Source organism: Syngnathus typhle, linkage group LG12, assembly GCF_033458585.1.
Source record: "Syngnathus typhle isolate RoL2023-S1 ecotype Sweden linkage group LG12, RoL_Styp_1.0, whole genome shotgun sequence".
NCBI classification, from domain to species: Eukaryota; Metazoa; Chordata; class Actinopteri; order Syngnathiformes; family Syngnathidae; genus Syngnathus; species Syngnathus typhle.
The window spans coordinates 10,620,073-10,642,572 of record NC_083749.1 but is presented as its reverse complement, the minus strand read 5'-3'; the positions used below and the strand labels follow the sequence as shown (position 1 = coordinate 10,642,572).

The 22,500-nt window shown below is 37.6% G+C and overlaps 37 non-coding genes and 3 pseudogenes across 37 annotated transcripts; all 40 read right to left on the bottom strand.

Moving 5' to 3' along the window:
• Positions 1-394: 394 nt before the first annotated feature.
• LOC133164051 (5S ribosomal RNA) lies at positions 395-513 on the bottom strand. Its single transcript, XR_009716577.1, has one exon. It is a non-coding gene; the product is annotated as a 5S ribosomal RNA (ribosomal RNA).
• A 331-nt stretch (positions 514-844) lies between these two features.
• Positions 845-952, bottom strand: LOC133164546 (5S ribosomal RNA; annotated as a pseudogene).
• Positions 953-1,428: 476 nt separating this feature from the next.
• On the bottom strand, positions 1,429-1,547 carry LOC133164128 (5S ribosomal RNA). The gene has a single exon (XR_009716651.1). It is a non-coding gene; the product is annotated as a 5S ribosomal RNA (ribosomal RNA).
• A 326-nt stretch (positions 1,548-1,873) lies between these two features.
• On the bottom strand, positions 1,874-1,992 carry LOC133164355 (5S ribosomal RNA). The gene has a single exon (XR_009716868.1). It is a non-coding gene; the product is annotated as a 5S ribosomal RNA (ribosomal RNA).
• A 773-nt stretch (positions 1,993-2,765) lies between these two features.
• Positions 2,766-2,884, bottom strand: LOC133164018 (5S ribosomal RNA). The gene has a single exon (XR_009716546.1). It is a non-coding gene; the product is annotated as a 5S ribosomal RNA (ribosomal RNA).
• Positions 2,885-3,231: 347 nt separating this feature from the next.
• Positions 3,232-3,350, bottom strand: LOC133164239 (5S ribosomal RNA). The gene has a single exon (XR_009716757.1). It is a non-coding gene; the product is annotated as a 5S ribosomal RNA (ribosomal RNA).
• Positions 3,351-3,866: 516 nt separating this feature from the next.
• Positions 3,867-3,985, bottom strand: LOC133164761 (5S ribosomal RNA). The gene has a single exon (XR_009717245.1). It is a non-coding gene; the product is annotated as a 5S ribosomal RNA (ribosomal RNA).
• Positions 3,986-4,320: 335 nt separating this feature from the next.
• On the bottom strand, positions 4,321-4,439 carry LOC133164354 (5S ribosomal RNA). The gene has a single exon (XR_009716867.1). It is a non-coding gene; the product is annotated as a 5S ribosomal RNA (ribosomal RNA).
• Positions 4,440-5,344: 905 nt separating this feature from the next.
• LOC133164760 (5S ribosomal RNA) lies at positions 5,345-5,463 on the bottom strand. Its single transcript, XR_009717244.1, has one exon. It is a non-coding gene; the product is annotated as a 5S ribosomal RNA (ribosomal RNA).
• A 319-nt stretch (positions 5,464-5,782) lies between these two features.
• LOC133164238 (5S ribosomal RNA) lies at positions 5,783-5,901 on the bottom strand. Its single transcript, XR_009716756.1, has one exon. It is a non-coding gene; the product is annotated as a 5S ribosomal RNA (ribosomal RNA).
• A 616-nt stretch (positions 5,902-6,517) lies between these two features.
• Positions 6,518-6,636, bottom strand: LOC133164758 (5S ribosomal RNA). Its single transcript, XR_009717243.1, has one exon. It is a non-coding gene; the product is annotated as a 5S ribosomal RNA (ribosomal RNA).
• A 317-nt stretch (positions 6,637-6,953) lies between these two features.
• On the bottom strand, positions 6,954-7,072 carry LOC133164073 (5S ribosomal RNA). The gene has a single exon (XR_009716598.1). It is a non-coding gene; the product is annotated as a 5S ribosomal RNA (ribosomal RNA).
• Positions 7,073-7,513: 441 nt separating this feature from the next.
• On the bottom strand, positions 7,514-7,632 carry LOC133164757 (5S ribosomal RNA). The gene has a single exon (XR_009717242.1). It is a non-coding gene; the product is annotated as a 5S ribosomal RNA (ribosomal RNA).
• A 273-nt stretch (positions 7,633-7,905) lies between these two features.
• Positions 7,906-8,024, bottom strand: LOC133164237 (5S ribosomal RNA). The gene has a single exon (XR_009716755.1). It is a non-coding gene; the product is annotated as a 5S ribosomal RNA (ribosomal RNA).
• Positions 8,025-8,531: 507 nt separating this feature from the next.
• Positions 8,532-8,650, bottom strand: LOC133164756 (5S ribosomal RNA). Its single transcript, XR_009717241.1, has one exon. It is a non-coding gene; the product is annotated as a 5S ribosomal RNA (ribosomal RNA).
• Positions 8,651-8,945: 295 nt separating this feature from the next.
• On the bottom strand, positions 8,946-9,064 carry LOC133164353 (5S ribosomal RNA). Its single transcript, XR_009716866.1, has one exon. It is a non-coding gene; the product is annotated as a 5S ribosomal RNA (ribosomal RNA).
• A 733-nt stretch (positions 9,065-9,797) lies between these two features.
• LOC133164659 (5S ribosomal RNA) lies at positions 9,798-9,916 on the bottom strand. Its single transcript, XR_009717148.1, has one exon. It is a non-coding gene; the product is annotated as a 5S ribosomal RNA (ribosomal RNA).
• A 260-nt stretch (positions 9,917-10,176) lies between these two features.
• Positions 10,177-10,295, bottom strand: LOC133164843 (5S ribosomal RNA). Its single transcript, XR_009717326.1, has one exon. It is a non-coding gene; the product is annotated as a 5S ribosomal RNA (ribosomal RNA).
• A 394-nt stretch (positions 10,296-10,689) lies between these two features.
• On the bottom strand, positions 10,690-10,808 carry LOC133164349 (5S ribosomal RNA). The gene has a single exon (XR_009716862.1). It is a non-coding gene; the product is annotated as a 5S ribosomal RNA (ribosomal RNA).
• Positions 10,809-11,404: 596 nt separating this feature from the next.
• LOC133164449 (5S ribosomal RNA) lies at positions 11,405-11,523 on the bottom strand. Its single transcript, XR_009716961.1, has one exon. It is a non-coding gene; the product is annotated as a 5S ribosomal RNA (ribosomal RNA).
• Positions 11,524-12,083: 560 nt separating this feature from the next.
• Positions 12,084-12,202, bottom strand: LOC133164755 (5S ribosomal RNA). The gene has a single exon (XR_009717240.1). It is a non-coding gene; the product is annotated as a 5S ribosomal RNA (ribosomal RNA).
• Positions 12,203-12,523: 321 nt separating this feature from the next.
• Positions 12,524-12,642, bottom strand: LOC133164010 (5S ribosomal RNA). The gene has a single exon (XR_009716538.1). It is a non-coding gene; the product is annotated as a 5S ribosomal RNA (ribosomal RNA).
• Positions 12,643-13,021: 379 nt separating this feature from the next.
• LOC133164923 (5S ribosomal RNA) lies at positions 13,022-13,140 on the bottom strand. The gene has a single exon (XR_009717402.1). It is a non-coding gene; the product is annotated as a 5S ribosomal RNA (ribosomal RNA).
• A 646-nt stretch (positions 13,141-13,786) lies between these two features.
• Positions 13,787-13,905, bottom strand: LOC133164443 (5S ribosomal RNA). Its single transcript, XR_009716955.1, has one exon. It is a non-coding gene; the product is annotated as a 5S ribosomal RNA (ribosomal RNA).
• A 181-nt stretch (positions 13,906-14,086) lies between these two features.
• LOC133164966 (5S ribosomal RNA) lies at positions 14,087-14,205 on the bottom strand. The gene has a single exon (XR_009717444.1). It is a non-coding gene; the product is annotated as a 5S ribosomal RNA (ribosomal RNA).
• Positions 14,206-14,530: 325 nt separating this feature from the next.
• On the bottom strand, positions 14,531-14,649 carry LOC133164754 (5S ribosomal RNA). The gene has a single exon (XR_009717239.1). It is a non-coding gene; the product is annotated as a 5S ribosomal RNA (ribosomal RNA).
• A 311-nt stretch (positions 14,650-14,960) lies between these two features.
• On the bottom strand, positions 14,961-15,079 carry LOC133164753 (5S ribosomal RNA). The gene has a single exon (XR_009717238.1). It is a non-coding gene; the product is annotated as a 5S ribosomal RNA (ribosomal RNA).
• A 498-nt stretch (positions 15,080-15,577) lies between these two features.
• LOC133164751 (5S ribosomal RNA) lies at positions 15,578-15,696 on the bottom strand. Its single transcript, XR_009717236.1, has one exon. It is a non-coding gene; the product is annotated as a 5S ribosomal RNA (ribosomal RNA).
• Positions 15,697-15,877: 181 nt separating this feature from the next.
• On the bottom strand, positions 15,878-15,996 carry LOC133164750 (5S ribosomal RNA). Its single transcript, XR_009717235.1, has one exon. It is a non-coding gene; the product is annotated as a 5S ribosomal RNA (ribosomal RNA).
• Positions 15,997-16,341: 345 nt separating this feature from the next.
• On the bottom strand, positions 16,342-16,460 carry LOC133164347 (5S ribosomal RNA). Its single transcript, XR_009716860.1, has one exon. It is a non-coding gene; the product is annotated as a 5S ribosomal RNA (ribosomal RNA).
• A 478-nt stretch (positions 16,461-16,938) lies between these two features.
• On the bottom strand, positions 16,939-17,057 carry LOC133164075 (5S ribosomal RNA). The gene has a single exon (XR_009716600.1). It is a non-coding gene; the product is annotated as a 5S ribosomal RNA (ribosomal RNA).
• A 187-nt stretch (positions 17,058-17,244) lies between these two features.
• Positions 17,245-17,363, bottom strand: LOC133164853 (5S ribosomal RNA). Its single transcript, XR_009717335.1, has one exon. It is a non-coding gene; the product is annotated as a 5S ribosomal RNA (ribosomal RNA).
• Positions 17,364-17,989: 626 nt separating this feature from the next.
• LOC133164749 (5S ribosomal RNA) lies at positions 17,990-18,108 on the bottom strand. The gene has a single exon (XR_009717234.1). It is a non-coding gene; the product is annotated as a 5S ribosomal RNA (ribosomal RNA).
• Positions 18,109-18,437: 329 nt separating this feature from the next.
• On the bottom strand, positions 18,438-18,556 carry LOC133164482 (5S ribosomal RNA). The gene has a single exon (XR_009716991.1). It is a non-coding gene; the product is annotated as a 5S ribosomal RNA (ribosomal RNA).
• A 451-nt stretch (positions 18,557-19,007) lies between these two features.
• On the bottom strand, positions 19,008-19,116 carry LOC133164540 (5S ribosomal RNA; annotated as a pseudogene).
• A 668-nt stretch (positions 19,117-19,784) lies between these two features.
• On the bottom strand, positions 19,785-19,903 carry LOC133164748 (5S ribosomal RNA). The gene has a single exon (XR_009717233.1). It is a non-coding gene; the product is annotated as a 5S ribosomal RNA (ribosomal RNA).
• Positions 19,904-20,228: 325 nt separating this feature from the next.
• LOC133164481 (5S ribosomal RNA) lies at positions 20,229-20,347 on the bottom strand. The gene has a single exon (XR_009716990.1). It is a non-coding gene; the product is annotated as a 5S ribosomal RNA (ribosomal RNA).
• A 451-nt stretch (positions 20,348-20,798) lies between these two features.
• Positions 20,799-20,907, bottom strand: LOC133164539 (5S ribosomal RNA; annotated as a pseudogene).
• A 584-nt stretch (positions 20,908-21,491) lies between these two features.
• LOC133164747 (5S ribosomal RNA) lies at positions 21,492-21,610 on the bottom strand. Its single transcript, XR_009717232.1, has one exon. It is a non-coding gene; the product is annotated as a 5S ribosomal RNA (ribosomal RNA).
• Positions 21,611-21,911: 301 nt separating this feature from the next.
• LOC133164910 (5S ribosomal RNA) lies at positions 21,912-22,030 on the bottom strand. The gene has a single exon (XR_009717389.1). It is a non-coding gene; the product is annotated as a 5S ribosomal RNA (ribosomal RNA).
• Positions 22,031-22,500: the final 470 nt, after the last annotated feature.

Below are 22,500 nucleotides of genomic sequence, written 5' to 3'. Positions count from 1 at the left end.
ACGTTATTGACAGCTTTTTATGTGGTAGCACAAATTTGCCATTACGACCTGCATTTTGCTGTATATGTCATGAAAAGTGGAAAAACCCTACATGTAAGCGCAATGTGTTGTTTTGGTTTCTTTTACAAATAAAAACTGCTGCTTTGAGTTCACAGGGAGCCAGCCTCTTTATTCACTGTACATAGTCTGCTCTCTAGCGGTAAAAGACGTGAACTACAATGCTACGGATGACGCCACACAATATAGGTTGGAAACTCGGGTTATAATTTCAATGTCGGAGTTTAAACTCGGTTTGCAGTTTCCGAATGCCATACGTAATGGGTGTTGTAAGTAAGTAAGTAAGTAAGTAAATAAATAAATAAATAAATAAATAAATAAATAAATAAATAAATAAAGCTTACAGCACCTGGTATTCCCAGGCGGTCTCCCATCCAAGTACTAAGCAGGCCCGACCCTGCTTAGCTTCCGAGATCGGACGAGATCGGGCGTTCTCAGGGTAGTATGGCCGTAAGCCGTGATCACATTAAAAATTGTGCGTTTTATATATAATGCTACGGATGACGCCACGGTTGGAAACGCGGGTTATAATTTCAATGTCGGAGTTTAAACTCGGCTTGCAGTTTCCGAATGCCATACGTAATGGGTGTTGTAAGTAAGTAAGTAAGTAAGTAAGTAAGTAAGTAAGTAAGTAAGTAAGTAAGTAAGTAAGTAAGTAAGTAAGTAAGTAAGTAAGTAAGTAAGTAAGTAAGTAAGTAAGTAAGTAAGTAAGTAAGTAAGTAAGTAAGTAAGTAAGTAAGTAAGTAAGTAAATAAATAAATAAATAAATAAATAAATAAATAAATAAAGCTTACAGCACCTGGTATTCCCAGGCGGTCTCCTAACCAGGCCCGACCCTGCTTGGCTTCCGAGATCGGACGAGATCGGGCGTTCTCAGGGTAGTATGGCCGTAAGCCGTGATCACACTCAAAATCATGCATTTTATAGATACAATCGCCCCTGAAAGGGCGTTTAATGGAAACATGGCTATCATGTAAAGTTACGGACAGCTTTTTATGTGGTAGCACAAATTTGCCATTACGACCTGCATTTTGCTGTATATGTCATGAAAAGTGGAAAAACCCTACATGTAAGCGCAATGTGTTGTTTTGGTTTCTTTTACAAAATAAAAACTGCTGCTTTGAGTTCACAGGGAGCCAGCCTCTTTATTCACTGTACATAGTCTGCTCTCTAGCGGTAAAAGACGTAAACTACAATGCTACGGAAGACGCCACACAATATAGGTTGGAAACTCGGGTTATAATTTCAATGTCGGAGTTTAAACTCGGTTTGCAGTTTTCGAATGCCATACGTAATGGGTGTTGTAAGTAAGTAAGTAAGTAAGTAAGTAAGTAAGTAAGTAAATAAATAAATAAATAAATAAATAAATAAAGCTTACAGCACCTGGTATTCCCAGGCGGTCTCCCATCCAAGTACTAACCAGGCCCGACCCTGCTTAGCTTCCGAGATCGGACGAGCTCGGGCGTTCTCAGGGTAGTATGGCCGTAAGCCGTGATCACATTAAAAATCGTGCATTTTATATATAATGCTACGGATGACGCCACAGGTTGGAAACTCGGGTTATATTTCAATGTCGGAGTTTAAACTCGGCTTGCAGTTTCCGAATGCCATACGTAATGGGTGTTGTAAGTAAGTAAGTAAGTAAGTAAGTAAGTAAGTAAGTAAGTAAGTAAGTAAGTAAGTAAGTAAGTAAGTAAGTAAGTAAGTAAGTAAGTAAGTAAGTAAGTAAATAAATAAATAAATAAATAAATAAATAAATAAATAAATAAATAAATAAATAAATAAATAAATAAATAAATAAATAAATAAATAATAAAGCTTACAGCACCTGGTATTCCCAGGGGGTCTCCCATCCAAGTACTAACCAGGCCCGACCCTGCTTGGCTTCTGAGATCGGACGAGATCGGGCGTTCTCAGGGTAGTATGGCCGTAAGCCGTGATCACACTCAAAATCATGCATTTTATAGATACAATCGCCCCTGAAAGGGCGTTTAATGGAAACATGGCTATCATGTAAAGTTACGGACAGCTTTTTATGTGGTAGCACAAATTTGCCATTACGACCTGCATTTTGCTGTATATGTCACGAAAAGTGGAAAAACCCTACATGTAAGCGCAATGTGTTGTTTTGGTTTCTTTTACAAAATAAAAACTGCTGCTTTGAGTTCACAGGGAGCCAGCCTCTTTATTCACTGTACATAGTCTGCTCTCTAGCGGTAAAAGACGTAAACTACAATGCTACGGAAGACGCCACACAATATAGGTTGGAAACTCGGGTTATAATTTCAATGTCGGAGTTTAAACTCGGTTTGCAGTTTTCGAATGCCATACGTAATGGGTGTTGTAAGTAAGTAAGTAAGTAAGTAAGTAAGTAAGTAAGTAAGTAAGTAAGTAAGTAAGTAAGTAAGTAAGTAAGTAAGTAAGTAAGTAAGTAAGTAAGTAAGTAAGTAGTATGGCCGTAAGGCCGTGATCACACTCAAAATCGTGCATTTTATATATAATGCTACGGATGACGCCAATATAGGTTGGAAACTCGGGTTATAATTTCAATGTCGGAGTTTAAACTCGGCTTGCAGTTTCCGAATGCCATACGTAATGGGTGTTGTAAGTAAGTAAGTAAGTAAGTAAGTTAGTTAGTAAGTAAGTAAGTAAATAAATAAATAAATAAATAAATAAATAAATAAATAAATAAATAAATAAATAAATAAAGCTTACAGCACCTGGTATTCCCAGGCGGTCTCCCATCCAAGTACTAACCAGGCCCGACCCTGCTTAGCTTCCGAGAACGGACGAGATCGGGCGTTCTCAGGGTAGTATGGCCGTAAGCCGTGATCACATTAAAAATTGTGCGTTTTATATATAATGCTACGGATGACGCCACGGTTGGAAACGCGGGTTATAATTTCAATGTCGGAGTTTAAACTCGGCTTGCAGTTTCCGAATGCCATACGTAATGGGTGTTGTAAGTAAGTAAGTAAGTAAGTAAGTAAGTAAGTAAGTAAGTAAGTAAGTAAGTAAGTAAGTAAGTAAGTAAGTAAGTAAGTAAGTAAGTAAGTAAGTAAGTAAGTAAGTAAGTAAGTAAGTAAGTAAGTAAGTAAGTAAGTAAGTAAGTAAGTAAGTAAGTAAGTAAATAAATAAATAAATAAATAAATAAATAAATAAATAAATAAATAAAGTTTACAGCACCTGGTATTCCCAGGCGGTCTCCCATCCAAGTACTAACCAGGCCCGACCCTGCTTGGCTTCCGAGATCGGACGAGATCGGGCGTTCTCAGGGTAGTATGGCCGTAAGCCGTGATCACACTCAAAATCATGCATTTTATAGATACAATCGCCCCTGAATGGGCGTTTAATGGAAACATGGCTATCATGTAAAGATACGGACAGCTTTTTATGTGGTAGCACAAATTTGCCATTACGACCTGCATTTTGCTGTATATGTCATGAAAAGTGGAAAAACCCTACATGTAAGCGCAATGTGTTGTTTTGGTTTCTTTTACAAAATAAAAACTGCTGCTTTGAGTTCACAGGGAGCCAGCCTCTTTATTCACTGTACATAGTCTGCTCTCTAGCGGTAAAAGACGTAAACTACAATGCTACGGAAGACGCCACACAATATAGGTTGGAAACTCGGGTTATAATTTCAATGTCGGAGTTTAAACTCGTTTTGCAGTTTTCGAATGCCATACGTAATGGGTGTTGTAAGTAAGTAAGTAAGTAAGTAAGTAAGTAAGTCAGTAAGTAAGTAAATAAATAAATAAATAAATAAATAAATAAATAAATAAATAAATAAATAAATAAATAAATAAAGCTTACAGCACCTGGTATTCCCAGGCGGTCTCCCATCCAAGTACTAACCAGGCCCGACCCTGCTTAGCTTCCGAGATCGGACGAGATCGGGCGTTCTCAGGGTAGTATGGCCGTAAGCCGTGATCACATTAAAAATCGTGCATTTTATATATAATGCTACGGATGACGCCACAGGTTGGAAACTCGGGTTATATTTCAATGTCGGAGTTTAAACTCGGCTTGCAGTTTCCGAATGCCATACGTAATGGGTGTTGTAAGTAAGTAAGTAAGTAAGTAAGTAAGTAAGTAAGTAAGTAAGTAAGTAAGTAAGTAAGTAAGTAAGTAAGTAAGTAAGTAAGTAAGTAAGTAAGTAAGTAAGTAAGTAAGTAAGTAAGTAAGTAAGTAAGTAAGTAAGTAAGTAAGTAAGTAAGTAAATAAATAAATAAATAAATAAATAAATAAATAAATAAATAAAGCTTACAGCACCTGGTATTCCCAGGGGGTCTCCCATCCAAGTACTAACCAGGCCCGACCCTGCTTGGCTTCTGAGATCGGACGAGATCGGGCGTTCTCAGGGTAGTATGGCCGTAAGCCGTGATCACACTCAAAATCATGCATTTTATAGATACAATCGCCCCTGAAAGGGCGTTTAATGGAAACATGGCTATCATGTAAAGTTACGGACAGCTTTTTATGTGGTAGCACAAATTTGCCAGTACGACCTGCATTTTGCTGTATATGTCATGAAAAGTGGAAAAACCCTACATGTAAGCGCAATGTGTTGTTTTGGTTTCTTTTACAAAATAAAAACTGCTGCTTTGAGTTCACAGGGAGCCAGCCTCTTTATTCACTGTACATAGTCTGCTCTCTAGCGGTAAAAGACGTAAACTACAATGCTACGGAAGACGCCACACAATATAGGTTGGAAACTCGGGTTATAATTTCAATGTCGGAGTTTAAACTCGGTTTGCAGTTTTCGAATGCCATACGTAATGGGTGTTGTAAGTAAGTAAGTAAGTAAGTAAGTAAGTAAGTAAGTAAGTAAGTAAGTAAGTAAGTAAGTAAGTAAGTAAGTAAGTAAGTAAGTAAGTAAGTAAGTAAGTAAGTAAGTAAGTAAGTAAGTAAGTAAGTAAGTAAGTAAGTAAGTAAGTAAGTAAGTAAGTAAGTAAGTAAGTAAGTAAGTAAGTAAGTAAGTAAGTAAGTAGTATGGCCGTAAGGCCGTGATCACACTCAAAATCGTGCATTTTATATATAATGCTACGGATGACGCCAATATAGGTTGGAAACTCGGGTTATAATTTCAATGTCGGAGTTTAAACTCGGCTTGCAGTTTCCGAATGCCATACGTAATGGGTGTTGTAAGTAAGTAAGTAAGTAAGTAAGTAAGTTAGTTAGTAAGTAAGTAAGTAAGTAAGTAAGTAAATAAATAAATAAATAAATAAATAAATAAATAAATAAATAAATAAATAAATAAATAAATAAATAAATAAATAAATAAAGCTTACAGCACCTGGTATTCCCAGGCGGTCTCCCATCCAAGTACTAACCAGGCCCGACCCTGCTTAGCTTCCGAGATCGGACGAGATCGGGCGTTCTCAGGGTAGTATGGCCGTAAGCCGTGATCACATTAAAAATTGTGCGTTTTATATATAATGCTACGGATGACGCCACGGTTGGAAACGCGGGTTATAATTTCAATGTCGGAGTTTAAACTCGGCTTGCAGTTTCCGAATGCCATACGTAATGGGTGTTGTAAGTAAGTAAGTAAGTAAGTAAGTAAGTAAGTAAGTAAGTAAGTAAGTAAGTAAGTAAGTAAGTAAGTAAGTAAGTAAGTAAGTAAGTAAGTAAGTAAGTAAGTAAGTAAGTAAGTAAGTAAGTAAGTAAGTAAGTAAGTAAGTAAGTAAGTAAGTAAATAAATAAATAAATAAATAAATAAAGTTTACAGCACCTGGTATTCCCAGGCGGTCTCCCATCCAAGTACTAACCAGGCCCGACCCTGCTTGGCTTCCGAGATCGGACGAGATCGGGCGTTCTCAGGGTAGTATGGCCGTAAGCCGTGATCACACTCAAAATCATGCATTTTATAGATACAATCGCCCCTGAATGGGCGTTTAATGGAAACATGGCTATCATGTAAAGATACGGACAGCTTTTTATGTGGTAGCACAAATTTGCCATTACGACCTGCATTTTGCTGTATATGTCATGAAAAGTGGAAAAACCCTACATGTAAGCGCAATGTGTTGTTTTGGTTTCTTTTACAAAATAAAAACTGCTGCTTTGAGTTCACAGGGAGCCAGCCTCTTTATTCACTGTACATAGTCTGCTCTCTAGCGGTAAAAGACGTAAACTACAATGCTACGGAAGACGCCACACAATATAGGTTGGAAACTCGGGTTATAATTTCAATGTCGGAGTTTAAACTCGTTTTGCAGTTTTCGAATGCCATACGTAATGGGTGTTGTAAGTAAGTAAGTAAGTAAGTAAGTAAGTAAGTAAGTAAGTAAGTAAGTAAGTAAGTAAGTAAGTAAGTAAGTAAGTAAGTAAGTAAGTAAGTAAGTAAGTAAGTAAGTAAGTAAGTAAGTAAGTAAGTAAGTAAGTAAGTAAGTAAGTAAGTAAATAAATAAATAAATAAATAAATAAATAAATAAATAAATAAATAAATAAATAAAGCTTACAGCACCTGGTATTCCCAGGCGGTCTCCCATCCAAGTACTAACCAGGCCCGACCCTGCTTAGCTTCCGAGATCGGACGAGATCGGGCGTTCTCAGGGTAGTATGGCCGTAAGCCGTAATCACATTAAAAATCGTGCGTTTTATATATAATGCTACGGATGACGCCACTAGGTTGGAAACGCGGGTTATAATTTCAATGTCGGAGTTTAAACTCGGCTTGCAGTTTCCGAATGCCATACGTAATGGGTGTTGTAAGTAAGTAAGTAAGTAAGTAAGTAAGTAAGTAAGTAAGTAAGTAAGTAAGTAAGTAAGTAAGTAAGTAAGTAAGTAAGTAAGTAAGTAAGTAAGTAAGTAAGTAAGTAAATAAATAAATAAATAAATAAATAAATAAATAAATAAATAAATAAATAAATAAATAAATAAATAAATAAAGCTTACAGCACCTGGTATTCCCAGGCGGTCTCCTATCCAAGTACTAACCAGGCCCGACCCTGCTTAGCTTCCGAGATCGGACGAGATCGGGCGTTCTCAGGGTAGTATGGCCGTAAGCCGTGATCACATTCAAAATCATGCATTTTATAGACACAATCGCCCCTGAAGGCGTTTCATGGAAACATGGTTATCATGAAACGTTATTGACAGCTTTTTATGTGGTAGCACAAATTTGCCATTACGACCTGCATTTTGCTGTATATGTCATGAAAAGTGGAAAAACCCTACATGTAAGCGCAATGTGTTGTTTTGGTTTCTTTTACAAATAAAAACTGCTGCTTTGAGTTCACAGGGAGCCAGCCTCTTTATTCACTGTACATAGTCTGCTCTCTAGCGGTAAAAGACGTGAACTACAATGCTACGGATGACGCCACACAATATAGGTTGGAAACTCGGGTTATAATTTCAATGTCGGAGTTTAAACTCGGTTTGCAGTTTCCGAATGCCATACGTAATGGGTGTTGTAAGTAAGTAAGTAAGTAAATAAATAAATAAATAAAGCTTACAGCACCTGGTATTCCCAGGCGGTCTCCCATCCAAGTACTAACCAGGCCCGACCCTGCTTAGCTTCCGAGATCGGACGAGATCGGGCGTTCTCAGGGTAGTATGGCCGTAAGCCGTGATCACATTAAAAATCGTGCGTTTTATATATAATGCTACGGATGACGCCACTAGGTTGGAAACGCGGGTTATAATTTCAATGTCGGAGTTTAAACTCGGCTTGCAGTTTCCGAATGCCATACGTAATGGGTGTTGTAAGTAAGTAAGTAAGTAAGTAAGTAAGTAAGTAAGTAAGTAAGTAAGTAAGTAAGTAAGTAAGTAAGTAAGTAAGTAAGTAAGTAAATAAATAAATAAATAAATAAATAAATAAATAAATAAATAAATAAATAAAGTTTACAGCACCTGGTATTCCCAGGCGGTCTCCCATCCAAGTACTAACCAGGCCCGACCCTGCTTGGCTTCCGAGATCGGACGAGATCGGGCGTTCTCAGGGTAGTATGGCCGTAAGCCGTGATCACACTCAAAATCATGCATTTTATAGATACAATCGCCCCTGAATGGGCGTTTAATGGAAACATGGCTATCATGTAAAGATACGGACAGCTTTTTATGTGGTAGCACAAATTTGCCATTACGACCTGCATTTTGCTGTATATGTCATGAAAAGTGGAAAAACCCTACATGTAAGCGCAATGTGTTGTTTTGGTTTCTTTTACAAATAAAAACTGCTGCTTTGAGTTCACAGGGAGCCAGCCTCTTTATTCACTGTACATAGTCTGCTCTCTAGCGGTAAAAGACGTGAACTACAATGCTACGGATGACGCCACACAATATAGGTTGGAAACTCGGGTTATAATTTCAATGTCGGAGTTTAAACTCGGTTTGCAGTTTCCGAATGCCATACGTAATGGGTGTTGTAAGTAAGTAAGTAAGTAAGTAAGTAAGTAAGTAAGTAAGTAAGTAAGTAAGTAAGTAAGTAAGTAAGTAAGTAAATAAATAAATAAATAAATAAATAAAGCTTACAGCACCTGGTATTCCCAGGCGGTCTCCCATCCAAGTACTAACCAGGCCCGACCCTGCTTAGCTTCCGAGATCGGACGAGATCGGGCGTTCTCAGGGTAGTATGGCCGTAAGCCGTGATCACATTAAAAATCGTGCATTTTATATATAATGCTACGGATGACGCCACAGGTTGGAAACTCGGGTTATATTTCAATGTCGGAGTTTAAACTCGGCTTGCAGTTTCCGAATGCCATACGTAATGGGTGTTGTAAGTAAGTAAGTAAGTAAGTAAGTAAGTAAGTAAGTAAGTAAGTAAGTAAGTAAGTAAGTAAGTAAGTAAGTAAGTAAGTAAGTAAGTAAGTAAGTAAGTAAGTAAATAAATAAATAAATAAATAAATAAATAAATAAATAAATAAATAAATAAATAAAGCTTACAGCACCTGGTATTCCCAGGGGGTCTCCCATCCAAGTACTAACCAGGCCCGACCCTGCTTGGCTTCTGAGATCGGACGAGATCGGGCGTTCTCAGGGTAGTATGGCCGTAAGCCGTGATCACACTCAAAATCATGCATTTTATAGATACAATCGCCCCTGAAAGGGCGTTTAATGGAAACATGGCTATCATGTAAAGTTACGGACAGCTTTTTATGTGGTAGCACAAATTTGCCATTACGACCTGCATTTTGCTGTATATGTCATGAAAAGTGGAAAAACCCTACATGTAAGCGCAATGTGTTGTTTTGGTTTCTTTTACAAAATAAAAACTGCTGCTTTGAGTTCACAGGGAGCCAGCCTCTTTATTCACTGTACATAGTCTGCTCTCTAGCGGTAAAAGACGTAAACTACAATGCTACGGAAGACGCCACACAATATAGGTTGGAAACTCGGGTTATAATTTCAATGTCGGAGTTTAAACTCGGTTTGCAGTTTTCGAATGCCATACGTAATGGGTGTTGTAAGTAAGTAAGTAAGTAAGTAAGTAAGTAAGTAAGTAAGTAAGTAAGTAAGTAAGTAAGTAGTATGGCCGTAAGGCCGTGATCACACTCAAAATCGTGCATTTTATATATAATGCTACGGATGACGCCAATATAGGTTGGAAACTCGGGTTATAATTTCAATGTCGGAGTTTAAACTCGGCTTGCAGTTTCCGAATGCCATACGTAATGGGTGTTGTAAGTAAGTAAGTAAGTAAGTAAGTTAGTTAGTAAGTAAGTAAGTAAGTAAATAAATAAATAAATAAATAAATAAATAAATAAATAAATAAATAAATAAATAAATAAAGCTTACAGCACCTGGTATTCCCAGGCGGTCTCCCATCCAAGTACTAACCAGGCCCAACCCTGCTTAGCTTCCGAGATCGGACGAGATCGGGCGTTCTCAGGGTAGTATGGCCGTAAGCCGTGATCACATTAAAAATCGTGCATTTTATATATAATGCTACGGATGACGCCACAGGTTGGAAACTCGGGTTATAATTTCAATGTCGGAGTTTAAACTCGGCTTGCAGTTTCCGAATGCCATACGTAATGGGTGTTGTAAGTAAGTAAAAAAGTAAGTAAGTAAGTAAGTAAGTAAATAAATAAATAAATAAATAAATAAATAAATAAATAAATAAATAAATAAATAAATAAATAAATAAATAAATAAATAAATAAATAAAGCTTACAGCACCTGGCATTCCCAGGCGGTCTCCCATCCAAGTACTAACCAGGCCCGACCCTGCTTAGCTTCCGAGATCGGACGAGATCGGGCGTTCTCAGGGTAGTATGGCCGTAAGCCGTGATCACATTAAAAATCATGCATTTTATAGACACAATCGCCCCTGAAAGGGCGTTTCATGGAAACATGGTTATCATGAAACGTTATTGACAGCTTTTTATGTGGTAGCACAAATTTGCCATTACGACCTGCATTTTGCTGTATATGTCATGAAAAGTGGAAAAACCCTACATGTAAGCGCAATGTGTTGTTTTGGTTTCTTTTACAAATAAAAACTGCTGCTTTGAGTTCACAGGGAGCCAGCCTCTTTATTCACTGTACATAGTCTGCTCTGCAGTTTTCGAATGCCATACGTAATGGGTGTTGTAAGTAAGTAAGTAAGTAAGTAAGTAAGTAAGTAAGTAAGTAAGTAAGTAAGTAAGTAAGTAAGTAAGTAAGTAAATAAATAAATAAAGCTTACAGCACCTGGTATTCCCAGGCGGTCTCCCATCCAAGTACTAACCAGGCCCGACCCTGCTTAGCATCCGAGATCGGACGAGATCGGACGTTCTCAGGGTAGTATGGCCGTAAGCCGTGATCATTCGCAAAATCATGCATTTTATAGATACAATCGCCCCTGAAAGGGCGTTTCATGGAAACATGGTTATCATGAAAAGTTATTGACAGCTTTTTATGTGGTAGCACAAATTTGCCATTACGACCTGCATTTTGCTGTATATGTCATGAAAAGTGGAAAAACCCTACATGTAAGCGCAATGTGTTGTTTTGGTTTCTTTTACAAAATAAAAACTGCTGCTTTGAGTTCACACGGAGCCAGCCTCTTTATTCACTGTACATAGTCTGCTCTCTAGCGGTAAAAGACGTGAACTACAATGCTACGGATGACGCCACACAATATAGGTTGGAAACTCGGGTTATAATTTCAATGTCGGAGTTTAAACTCGGCTTGCAGTTTCCGAATGCCATACGTAATGGGTGTTGTAAGTAAGTAAGTAAGTAAGTAAGTAAGTAAGTAAGTAAGTAAGTAAGTAAGTAAGTAAGTAAGTAAGTAAGTAAGTAAGTAAGTAAGTAAGTAAGTAAGTAAGTAAGTAAGTAAGTAAGTAAGTAAGTAAATAAATAAATAAATAAATAAATAAATAAATAAATAAATAAATAAATAAATAAATAAAGCTTACAGCACCTGGTATTCCCAGGCGGTCTCCCAACCAAGTACTAACCAGGCCCGACCCTGCTTAGCTTCCGAGATCGGACGAGATGGGGCGTTCTCAGGGTAGTATGGCCGTAAGCCGCGATCACATTAAAAATCATGCGTTTTATATATAATGCTACGGATGACGCCACGGTTGGAAACTCGGGTTATAATTTCAATGTCGGAGTTTAAACTCGGCTTGCAGTTTCCGAATGCCATACGTAATGGGTGTTGTAAGTAAGTAAGTAAGTAAGTAAGTAAGTAAGTAAGTAAGTAAGTAAGTAAGTAAGTAAGTAAGTAAGTAAGTAAGTAAGTAAGTAAGTAAGTAAGTAAGTAAGTAAGTAAGTAAGTAAGTAAGTAAGTAAGTAGTATGGCCGTAAGGCCGTGATCACACTCAAAATCGTGCATTTTATATATAATGCTACGGATGACGCCAATATAGGTTGGAAACTCGGGTTATAATTTCAATGTCGGAGTTTAAACTCGGCTTGCAGTTTCCGAATGCCATACGTAATGGGTGTTGTAAGTAAGTAAGTAAGTAAGTTAGTAAGTAAGTAAGTAAGTAAGTAAGTAAGTAAGTAAGTAAGTAAGTAAGTAAGTAAGTAAGTAAGTAAATAAATAAATAAATAAATAAATAAATAAATAAATAAATAAATAAAGCTTACAGCACCTGGTATTCCCAGGCGGTCTCCCATCCAAGTACTAACCAGGCCCGACCCTGCTTAGCTTCCGAGATCGGACGAGATCGGGCGTTCTCAGGGTAGTATGGCCGTAAGCCGTGATCACATTAAAAATCGTGCGTTTTATATATAATGCTACGGATGACGCCACTAGGTTGGAAACGCGGGTCATAATTTCAATGTTGGAGTTTAAACTCGGCTTGCAGTTTCCGAATGCCATACGTAATGGGTGTTGTAAGTAAGTAAGTAAGTAAGTAAGTAAGTAAGTAAGTAAGTAAGTAAGTAAGTAAGTAAGTAAGTAAGTAAGTAAGTAAGTAAGTAAGTAAGTAAGTAAGTAAGTAAGTAAGTAAGTAAGTAAGTAAGTAAGTAAGTAAGTAAGTAAGTAAGTAAGTAAGTAAGTAAATAAATAAATAAATAAATCTTACAGCACCTGGTATTCCCAGGCGGTCTCCCATCCAAGTACTAACCAGGCCCGACCCTGCTTAGCTTCCGAGATCGGACGAGATCGGGCGTTCTCAGGGTAGTATGGCCGTAAGCCCTGATCACATTAAAAATCGTGCGTTTTATATATAATGCTACGGATGACGCCACGGTTGGAAACTCGGGTTATAATTTCAATGTCGGAGTTTAAACTCGGCTTGCAGTTTCCGAATGCCATACGTAATGGGTGTTGTAAGTAAGTAAGTAAGTAAGTAAGTAAGTAAGTAAGTAAGTAAGTAAGTAAGTAAGTAAGTAAGTAAGTAAGTAAGTAAGTAAGTAAGTAAGTAAGTAAGTAAGTAAGTAAGTAAGTAAGTAAGTAAGTAAGTAAGTAAGTAAGTAAGTAAGTAAGTAAGTAAGTAAGTAAGTAAGTAAGTAAATAAATAAATAAATAAATAAATAAATAAATAAATAAATAAATAAATAAATAAATAAATAAAGCTTACAGCACCTGGTATTCCCAGGCGGTCTCCCATCCAAGTACTAAACAGGCCCGACCCTGCTTAGCTTCCGAGATCGGACGAGATCGGGCGTTCTCAGGGTAGTATGGCCGTAAGCCGTGATCACATTAAAAATCGTGCGTTTTATATATAATGCTACGGATGACGCCACTAGGTTGGAAACTCGGGTTATAATTTCAATGTCGGAGTTTAAACTCGGCTTGCAGTTTCCGAATGCCATACGTAATGGGTGTTGTAAGTAAGTAAGTAAGTAAGTAAGTAAGTAAGTAAGTAAGTAAGTAAGTAAGTAAGTAAGTAAGTAAGTAAGTAAGTAAGTAAGTAAGTAAGTAAGTAAGTAAGTAAGTAAGTAAGTAAGTAAGTAAGTAAGTAAGTAAGTAAGTAAGTAAGTAAGTAAGTCAGTCAGTAAGTAAGTAAGTAAGTAAGTAAGTAAGTAAGTAAGTAAGTAGTATGGCCGTAAGGCCGTGATCACACTCAAAATCGTGCATTTTATATATAATGCTACGGATGACGCCAATATAGGTTGGAAACTCGGGTTATAATTTCAATGTCGGAGTTTAAACTCGGCTTGCAGTTTCCGAATGCCATACGTAATGGGTGTTGTAAGTAAGTAAGTAAGTAAGTTAGTAAGTAAGTAAGTAAGTAAGTAAGTAAATAAATAAATAAATAAATAAATAAATAAATAAATAAATAAATAAATAAATAAATAAATAAATAAATAAATAAATAAATAAATAAATAAATAAAGCTTACAGCACCTGGTATTCCCAGGCGGTCTCGCATCCAAGTACTAACCAGGCCCGACCCTGCTTAGCTTCCGAGATCGGACGAGATCGGGCATTCTCAGGGTAGTATGGCCGTAAGCCGTGATCACATTAAAAATCGTGCGTTTTATATATAATGCTACGGATGACGCCACTAGGTTGGAAACGCGGGTTATAATTTCAATGTCGGAGTTTAAACTCGGCTTGCAGTTTCCGAATGCCATACGTAATGGGTGTTGTAAGTAAGTAAGTAAGTAAGTAAATAAATAAATAAATAAATAAAGCTTACAGCACCTGGTATTCCCAGGCGGTCTCCCATCCAAGTACTAACCAGGCCCGACCCTGCTTAACTTCCGAGATCGGACGAGATCGGGCGTTCTCAGGGTAGTATGGCCGTAAGCCGTGATCACATTAAAAATCGTGCGTTTTATATATAATGCTACGGATGACGCCACTAGGTTGGAAACTCGGGTTATAATTTCAATGTCGGAGTTTAAACTCGGCTTGCAGTTTCCGAATGCCATACGTAATGGGTGTTGTAAGTAAGTAAGTAAGTAAGTAAGTAAGTAAGTAAGTAAGTAAGTAAGTAAGTAAGTAAGTAAGTAAGTAAGTAAGTAAGTAAGTAAGTAAGTAAGTAAGTAAGTAAGTAAGTAAGTAAGTAAGTAAGTAAGTAAGTAAGTAAGTAAATAAATAAATAAATAAATAAATAAATAAATAAATAAATAAAGCTTACAGCACCTGGTATTCCCAGGCGGTCTCCCATCCAAGTACTAACCAGGCCCGACCCTGCTTAGCTTCCGAGATCGGACGAGATCGGGCGTTCTCAGGGTAGTATGGCCGTAAGCCGGGATCACATTAAAAATCGTGCGTTTTATATATAATGCTACGGATGACGCCACGGTTGGAAACTCGGGTTACAATTTCAATGTCGGATTTTAAACTCGGCTTGCAGTTTCCGAATGCCATACGTAATGGGTGTTGTAAGTAAGTAAGTAAGTAAGTAAGTAAGTAAGTAAGTAAGTAAGTAAGTAAGTAAGTAAGTAAGTAAGTAAGTAAGTAAGTAAGTAAGTAAGTAAGTAAGTAAGTAAGTAAGTAAGTAAGTAAGTAAGTAAGTAAGTAAGTAAGTAAGTAAGTAAGTAAATAAATAAATAAATAAAGCTTACAGCACCTGGTATTCCCAGGCGGTCTCCCATCCAAGTACTAACCAGGCCCGACCCTGCTTAGCTTCCGAGATCGGACGAGATCGGGCGTTCTCAGGGTAGTATGGCCGTAAGCCGTGATCACATTAAAAATCGTGCGTTTTATATATAATGCTACGGATGACGCCACTAGGTTGGAAACTCGGGTTATAATTTCAATGTCGGAGTTTAAACTCGGCTTGCAGTTTCCGAATGCCATACGTAATGGGTGTTGTAAGTAAGTAAGTAAGTAAGTAAGTAAGTAAGTAAGTAAGTAAGTAAGTAAGTAAGTAAGTAGTATGGCCGTAAGGCCGTGATCACACTCAAAATCGTGCATTTTATATATAATGCTACGGATGACGCCAATATAGGTTGGAAACTCGGGTTATAATTTCAATGTCGGAGTTTAAACTCGGCTTGCAGTTTCCGAATGCCATACGTAATGGGTGTTGTAAGTAAGTAAGTAAGTAAGTTAGTAAGTAAGTAAGTAAGTAAGTAAGTAAGTAAGTAAGTAAGTAAGTAAGTAAGTAAGTAAGTAAATAAATAAATAAATAAATAAATAAATAAATAAATAAATAAATAAATAAATAAATAAAGCTTACAGCACCTGGTATTCCCAGGCGGTCTCCCATCCAAGTACTAACCAGGCCCGACCCTGCTTAGCTTCCGAGATCGGACGAGATCGGGCGTTCTCAGGGTAGTATGGCCGTAAGCCGTGATCACATTAAAAATCGTGCGTTTTATATATAATGCTACGGATGACGCCACTAGGTTGGAAACGCGGGTTATAATTTCAATGTCGGAGTTTAAACTCGGCTTGCAGTTTCCGAATGCCATACGTAATGGGTGTTGTAAGTAAGTAAGTAAGTAAGTAAATAAATAAATAAATAAATAAAGCTTACAGCACCTGGTATTCCCAGGCGGTCTCCCATCCAAGTACTAACCAGGCCCGACCCTGCTTAGCTTCCGAGATCGGACGAGATCGGGCGTTCTCAGGGTAGTATGGCCGTAAGCCGTGATCACATTAAAAATCGTGCGTTTTATATATAATGCTACGGATGACGCCACTAGGTTGGAAACTCGGGTTACAATTTCAATGTCGGAGTTTAAACTCGGCTTGCAGTTTCCGAATGCCATACGTAATGGGTGTTGTAAGTAAGTAAGTAAGTAAGTAAGTAAGTAAGTAAGTAAGTAAGTAAGTAAGTAAGTAAGTAAGTAAGTAAGTAAGTAAGTAAGTAAGTAAGTAAGTAAGTAAGTAAGTAAGTAAGTAAGTAAGTAAGTAAGTAAGTAAGTAAGTAAGTAAGTAAGTAAGTAAGTAAGTAAGTAAGTAAGTAAATAAATAAATAAATAAATAAATAAAGCTTACAGCACCTGGTATTCCCAGGCGGTCTCCCATCCAAGTACTAAACAGGCCCGACACTGCTTAGCTTCCGAGATCGGACGAGATCGGGCGTTCTCAGGGTAGTATGGCCGTAAGCCGTGATCACATTAAAAATCGTGCGTTTTATATATAATGCTACGGATGACGCCACTAGGTTGGAAACTCGGGTTTTAATTTCAATGTCGGAGTTTAAACTCGGCTTGCAGTTTCCGAATGCCATACGTAATGGGTGTTGTAAGTAAGTAAGTAAGTAAGTAAGTAAGTAAGTAAGTAAGTAAGTAAGTAAGTAAGTAAGTAAGTAAGTAAGTAGTATGGCCGTAAGGCCGTGATCACACTCAAAATCGTGCATTTTATATATAATGCTACGGATGACGCCAATATAGGTTGGAAACTCGGGTTATAATTTCAATGTCGGAGTTTAAACTCGGCTTGCAGTTTCCGAATGCCATACGTAATGGGTGTTGTAAGTAAGTAAGTAAGTTAGTAAGTAAGTAAGTAAGTAAGTAAGTAAGTAAGTAAGTAAGTAAGTAAGTAAATAAATAAATAAATAAATAAATAAATAAATAAATAAATAAAGCTTACAGCACCTGGTATTCCCAGGCGGTCTCCCATCCAAGTACTAACCAGGCCCGATCCTGCTTAGCTTCCGAGATCGGACGAGATCGGGCGTTCTCAGGGTAGTATGGCCGTAAGCCGTGATCACATTAAAAATCGTGCGTTTTATATATAATGCTACGGATGACGCCACGGTTGGAAACGCGGGTTATAATTTCAATGTCGGAGTTTAAACTCGGCTTGCAGTTTCCGAATGCCATACGTAATGGGTGTTGTAAGTAAGTAAGTAAGTAAGTAAGTAAATAAATAAATAAATAAATAAATAAAGCTTACAGCACCTGGTATTCCCAGGCGGTCTCCCAGCCAAGTACTAACCAGGCCCGACCCTGCTTAGCTTCCGAGATCGGACGAGATCGGGCGTTCTCAGGGTAGTATGGCCGTAAGCCGTGATCACATTAAAAATCGTGCGTTTTATATATAATGCTACGGATGACGCCACTAGGTTGGAAACTCGGGTTATAATTTCAATGTCGGAGTTTAAACTCGGCTTGCAGTTTCCGAATGCCATACGTAATGGGTGTTGTAAGTAAGTAAGTAAGTAAGTAAGTAAGTAAGTAAGTAAGTAAGTAAGTAAGTAAGTAAGTAAGTAAGTAAGTAAGTAAGTAAGTAAGTAAGTAAGTAAGTAAGTAAGTAAGTAAGTAAGTAAGTAAGTAAGTAAGTAAGTAAGTAAGTAAGTAAGTAAGTAAGTAAGTAAGTAAGTAAGTAAGTAAGTAAGTAAGTAAGTAAGTAAGTAGTATGGCCGTAAGGCCGTGATCACACTCAAAATCGTGCATTTTATATATAATGCTACGGATGACGCCAATATAGGTTGGAAACTCGGGTTATAATTTCAATGTCGGAGTTTAAACTCGGCTTGCAGTTTCCGAATGCCATACGTAATGGGTGTTGTAAGTAAGTAAGTAAGTAAGTTAGTAAGTAAGTAAGTAAATAAATAAATAAATAAATAAATAAATAAATAAATAAATAAATAAATAAATAAATAAATAAATAAATAAATAAATAAATAAATAAAGCTTACAGCACCTGGTATTCCCAGGCGGTCTCCCATCCAAGTACTAACCAGGCCCGACCCTGCTTAGCTTCCGAGATCGGACGAGATCGGGCGTTCTCAGGGTAGTATGGCCGTAAGCCGTGATCACATTAAAAATCGTGCGTTTTATATATAATGCTACGGATGACGCCACTAGGTTGGAAACGCGGGTTATAATTTCAATGTCGGAGTTTAAACTCGGCTTGCAGTTTCCGAATGCCATACGTAATGGGTGTTGTAAGTAAGTAAGTAAGTAAGTAAGTAAGTAAGTAAGTAAGTAAGTAAGTAAGTAAGTAAGTAAGTAAGTAAGTAAGTAAGTAAGTAAGTAAGTAAGTAAGTAAGTAAGTAAGTAAGTAAGTAAGTAAGTAAGTAAATAAATAAATAAATAAATAAATAAATAAATAAATAAATAAATAAATAAATAAATAAAGTTTACAGCACCTGGTATTCCCAGGCGGTCTCCCATCCAAGTACTAACCAGGCCCGACCCTGCTAGGCTTCCGAGATCGGACGAGATCGGGCGTTCTCAGGGTAGTATGGCCGTAAGCCGTGATCACACTCAAAATCATGCATTTTATAGATACAATCGCCCCTGAATGGGCGTTTAATGGAAACATGGCTATCATGTAAAGATACGGACAGCTTTTTATGTGGTAGCACAAATTTGCCATTACGACCTGCATTTTGCTGTATATGTCATGAAAAGTGGAAAAACCCTACATGTAAGCGCAATGTGTTGTTTTGGTTTCTTTTACAAATAAAAACTGCTGCTTTGAGTTCACAGGGAGCCAGCCTCTTTATTCACTGTACATAGTCTGCTCTCTAGCGGTAAAAGACGTGAACTACAATGCTACGGATGACGCCACACAATATAGGTTGGAAACTCGGGTTATAATTTCAATGTCGGAGTTTAAACTCGGTTTGCAGTTTCCGAATGCCATACGTAATGGGTGTTGTAAGTAAGTAAGTAAGTAAGTAAGTAAATAAATAAATAAATAAAGCTTACAGCACCTGGTATTCCCAGGCGGTCTCCCATCCAAGTACTAACCAGGCCCGACCCTGCTTAGCTTCCGAGATCGGGCGTTCTCAGGGTAGTATGGCCGTAAGCCGTGGTCACATTCAAAATCATGCATTTTATAGACACAATCGCCTCTGAAAGGGCGTTTCATGGAAACATGGTTATCATGAAACGTAATTGACAGCTTTTTATGTGGTAGCACAAATTTGCCATTACGACCTGCATTTTGCTGTATATGTCATGAAAAGTGGAAAAACCCTACATGTAAGCGCAATGTGTTGTTTTGGTTTCTTTTACAAAATAAAAACTGCTGCTTTGAGTTCACAGGGAGCCAGCCTCTTTATTCACTGTACATAGTCTGCTCTCTAGCGGTAAAAGACGTAAACTACAATGCTACGGAAGACGCCACACAATATAGGTTGGAAACTCGGGTTATAATTTCAATGTCGGAGTTTAAACTCGGTTTGCAGTTTTCGAATGCCATACGTAATGGGTGTTGTAAGTAAGTAAGTAAGTAAGTAAGTAAGTAAGTAAGTAAGTAAGTAAGTAAGTAAGTAAGTAAGTAAGTAAGTAAGTAAGTAAGTAAGTAAGTAAGTAAGTAAGTAAGTAAGTAAGTAAGTAAGTAAGTAAGTAAGTAAGTAAGTAAGTAAGTAAGTAAGTAAGTAAGTAAGTAAGTAAGTAAGTAAGTAAGTAAGTAAGTAAGTAAGTAAGTAAGTAAGTAAATAAATAAATAAATAAATAAATAAATAAATAAATAAAGCTTACAGCACCTGGTATTCCCAGGCGGTCTCCCATCCAAGTACTAACCAGGCCCGACCCTGCTTAGCTTCCGAGATCGGACGAGATCGGGCGTTCTCAGGGTAGTATGGCCGTAAGCCGTGATCACATTAAAAATCGTGCGTTTTATATATAATGCTACGGATGACGCCACTAGGTTGGAAACGCGGGTTATAATTTCAATGTCGGAGTTTAAACTCGGCTTGCAGTTTCCGAATGCCATACGTAATGGGTGTTGTAAGTAAGTAAGTAAGTAAGTAAGTAAGTAAGTAAGTAAGTAAGTAAGTAAGTAAGTAAGTAAGTAAGTAAGTAAGTAAGTAAGTAAGTAAGTAAGTAAGTAAGTAAGTAAGTAAGTAAGTAAGTAAATAAATAAATAAATAAATAAATAAATAAATAAATAAATAAATAAATAAATAAATAAATAAAGTTTACAGCACCTGGTATTCCCAGGCGGTCTCCCATCCAAGTACTAACCAGGCCCGACCCTGCTAGGCTTCCGAGATCGGACGAGATCGGGCGTTCTCAGGGTAGTATGGCCGTAAGCCGTGATCACACTCAAAATCATGCATTTTATAGATACAATCGCCCCTGAATGGGCGTTTAATGGAAACATGGCTATCATGTAAAGATACGGACAGCTTTTTATGTGGTAGCACAAATTTGCCATTACGACCTGCATTTTGCTGTATATGTCATGAAAAGTGGAAAAACCCTACATGTAAGCGCAATGTGTTGTTTTGGTTTCTTTTACAAATAAAAACTGCTGCTTTGAGTTCACAGGGAGCCAGCCTCTTTATTCACTGTACATAGTCTGCTCTCTAGCGGTAAAAGACGTGAACTACAATGCTACGGATGACGCCACACAATATAGGTTGGAAACTCGGGTTATAATTTCAATGTCGGAGTTTAAACTCGGTTTGCAGTTTCCGAATGCCATACGTAATGGGTGTTGTAAGTAAGTAAGTAAGTAAGTAAGTAAATAAATAAATAAATAAAGCTTACAGCACCTGGTATTCCCAGGCGGTCTCCCATCCAAGTACTAACCAGGCCCGACCCTGCTTAGCTTCCGAGATCGGGCGTTCTCAGGGTAGTATGGCCGTAAGCCGTGGTCACATTCAAAATCATGCATTTTATAGACACAATCGCCTCTGAAAGGGCGTTTCATGGAAACATGGTTATCATGAAACGTAATTGACAGCTTTTTATGTGGTAGCACAAATTTGCCATTACGACCTGCATTTTGCTGTATATGTCATGAAAAGTGGAAAAACCCTACATGTAAGCGCAATGTGTTGTTTTGGTTTCTTTTACAAAATAAAAACTGCTGCTTTGAGTTCACAGGGAGCCAGCCTCTTTATTCACTGTACATAGTCTGCTCTCTAGCGGTAAAAGACGTAAACTACAATGCTACGGAAGACGCCACACAATATAGGTTGGAAACTCGGGTTATAATTTCAATGTCGGAGTTTAAACTCGGTTTGCAGTTTTCGAATGCCATACGTAATGGGTGTTGTAAGTAAGTAAGTAAGTAAGTAAGTAAGTAAGTAAGTAAGTAAGTAAGTAAGTAAGTAAGTAAGTAAGTAAGTAAGTAAGTAAGTAAGTAAGTAAGTAAGTAAGTAAGTAAGTAAGTAAGTAAGTAAATAAATAAATAAATAAATAAATAAATAAATAAATAAATAAATAAATAAAGCTTACAGCACCTGGTATTCCCAGGCGGTCTCCCATCCAAGTACTAACCAGGCCCGACCCTGCTTAGCTTCCGAGATCGGACGAGATCGGGCGTTCTCAGGGTAGTATGGCCGTAAGCCGTGATCACATTAAAAATCGTGCGCTTTATATATAATGCTACGGATGACGCCACTAGGTTGGAAACGCGGGTTATAATTTCAATGTCGGAGTTTAAACTCGGCTTGCAGTTTCCGAATGCCATACGTAATGGGTGTTGTAAGTAAGTAAGTAAGTAAGTAAGTAAGTAAGTAAGTAAGTAAGTAAGTAAGTAAGTAAGTAAGTAAGTAAGTAAGTAAGTAAGTAAGTAAGTAAGTAAGTAAGTAAGTAAGTAAGTAAGTAAGTAAATAAATAAATAAATAAATAAATAAATAAATAAATAAAGCTTACAGCACCTGGTATTCCCAGGCGGTCTCCCATCCAAGTACTAACCAGGCCCGACCCTGCTTGGCTTCCGAGATCGGACGAGATCGGGCGTTCTCAGGGTAGTATGGCCGTAAGCCGTGATCACACTCAAAATCATGCATTTTATAGATACAATCGCCCCTGAAAGGGCGTTTAATGGAAACATGGCTATCATGTAAAGTTACGGACAGCTTTTTATGTGGTAGCACAAATTTGCCATTACGACCTGCATTTTGCTGTATATGTCATGAAAAGTGGAAAAACCCTACATGTAAGCGCAATGTGTTGTTTTGGTTTCTTTTACAAAATAAAAACTGCTGCTTTGAGTTCACAGGGAGCCAGCCTCTTTATTCACTGTACATAGTCTGCTCTCTAGCGGTAAAAGACGTAAACTACAATGCTACGGAAGACGCCACACAATATAGGTTGGAAACTCGGGTTATAATTTCAATGTCGGAGTTTAAACTCGGTTTGCAGTTTTCGAATGCCATACGTAATGGGTGTTGTAAGTAAGTAAGTAAGTAAGTAAGTAAGTAAGTAAGTAAGTAAGTAAGTAAGTAAGTAAGT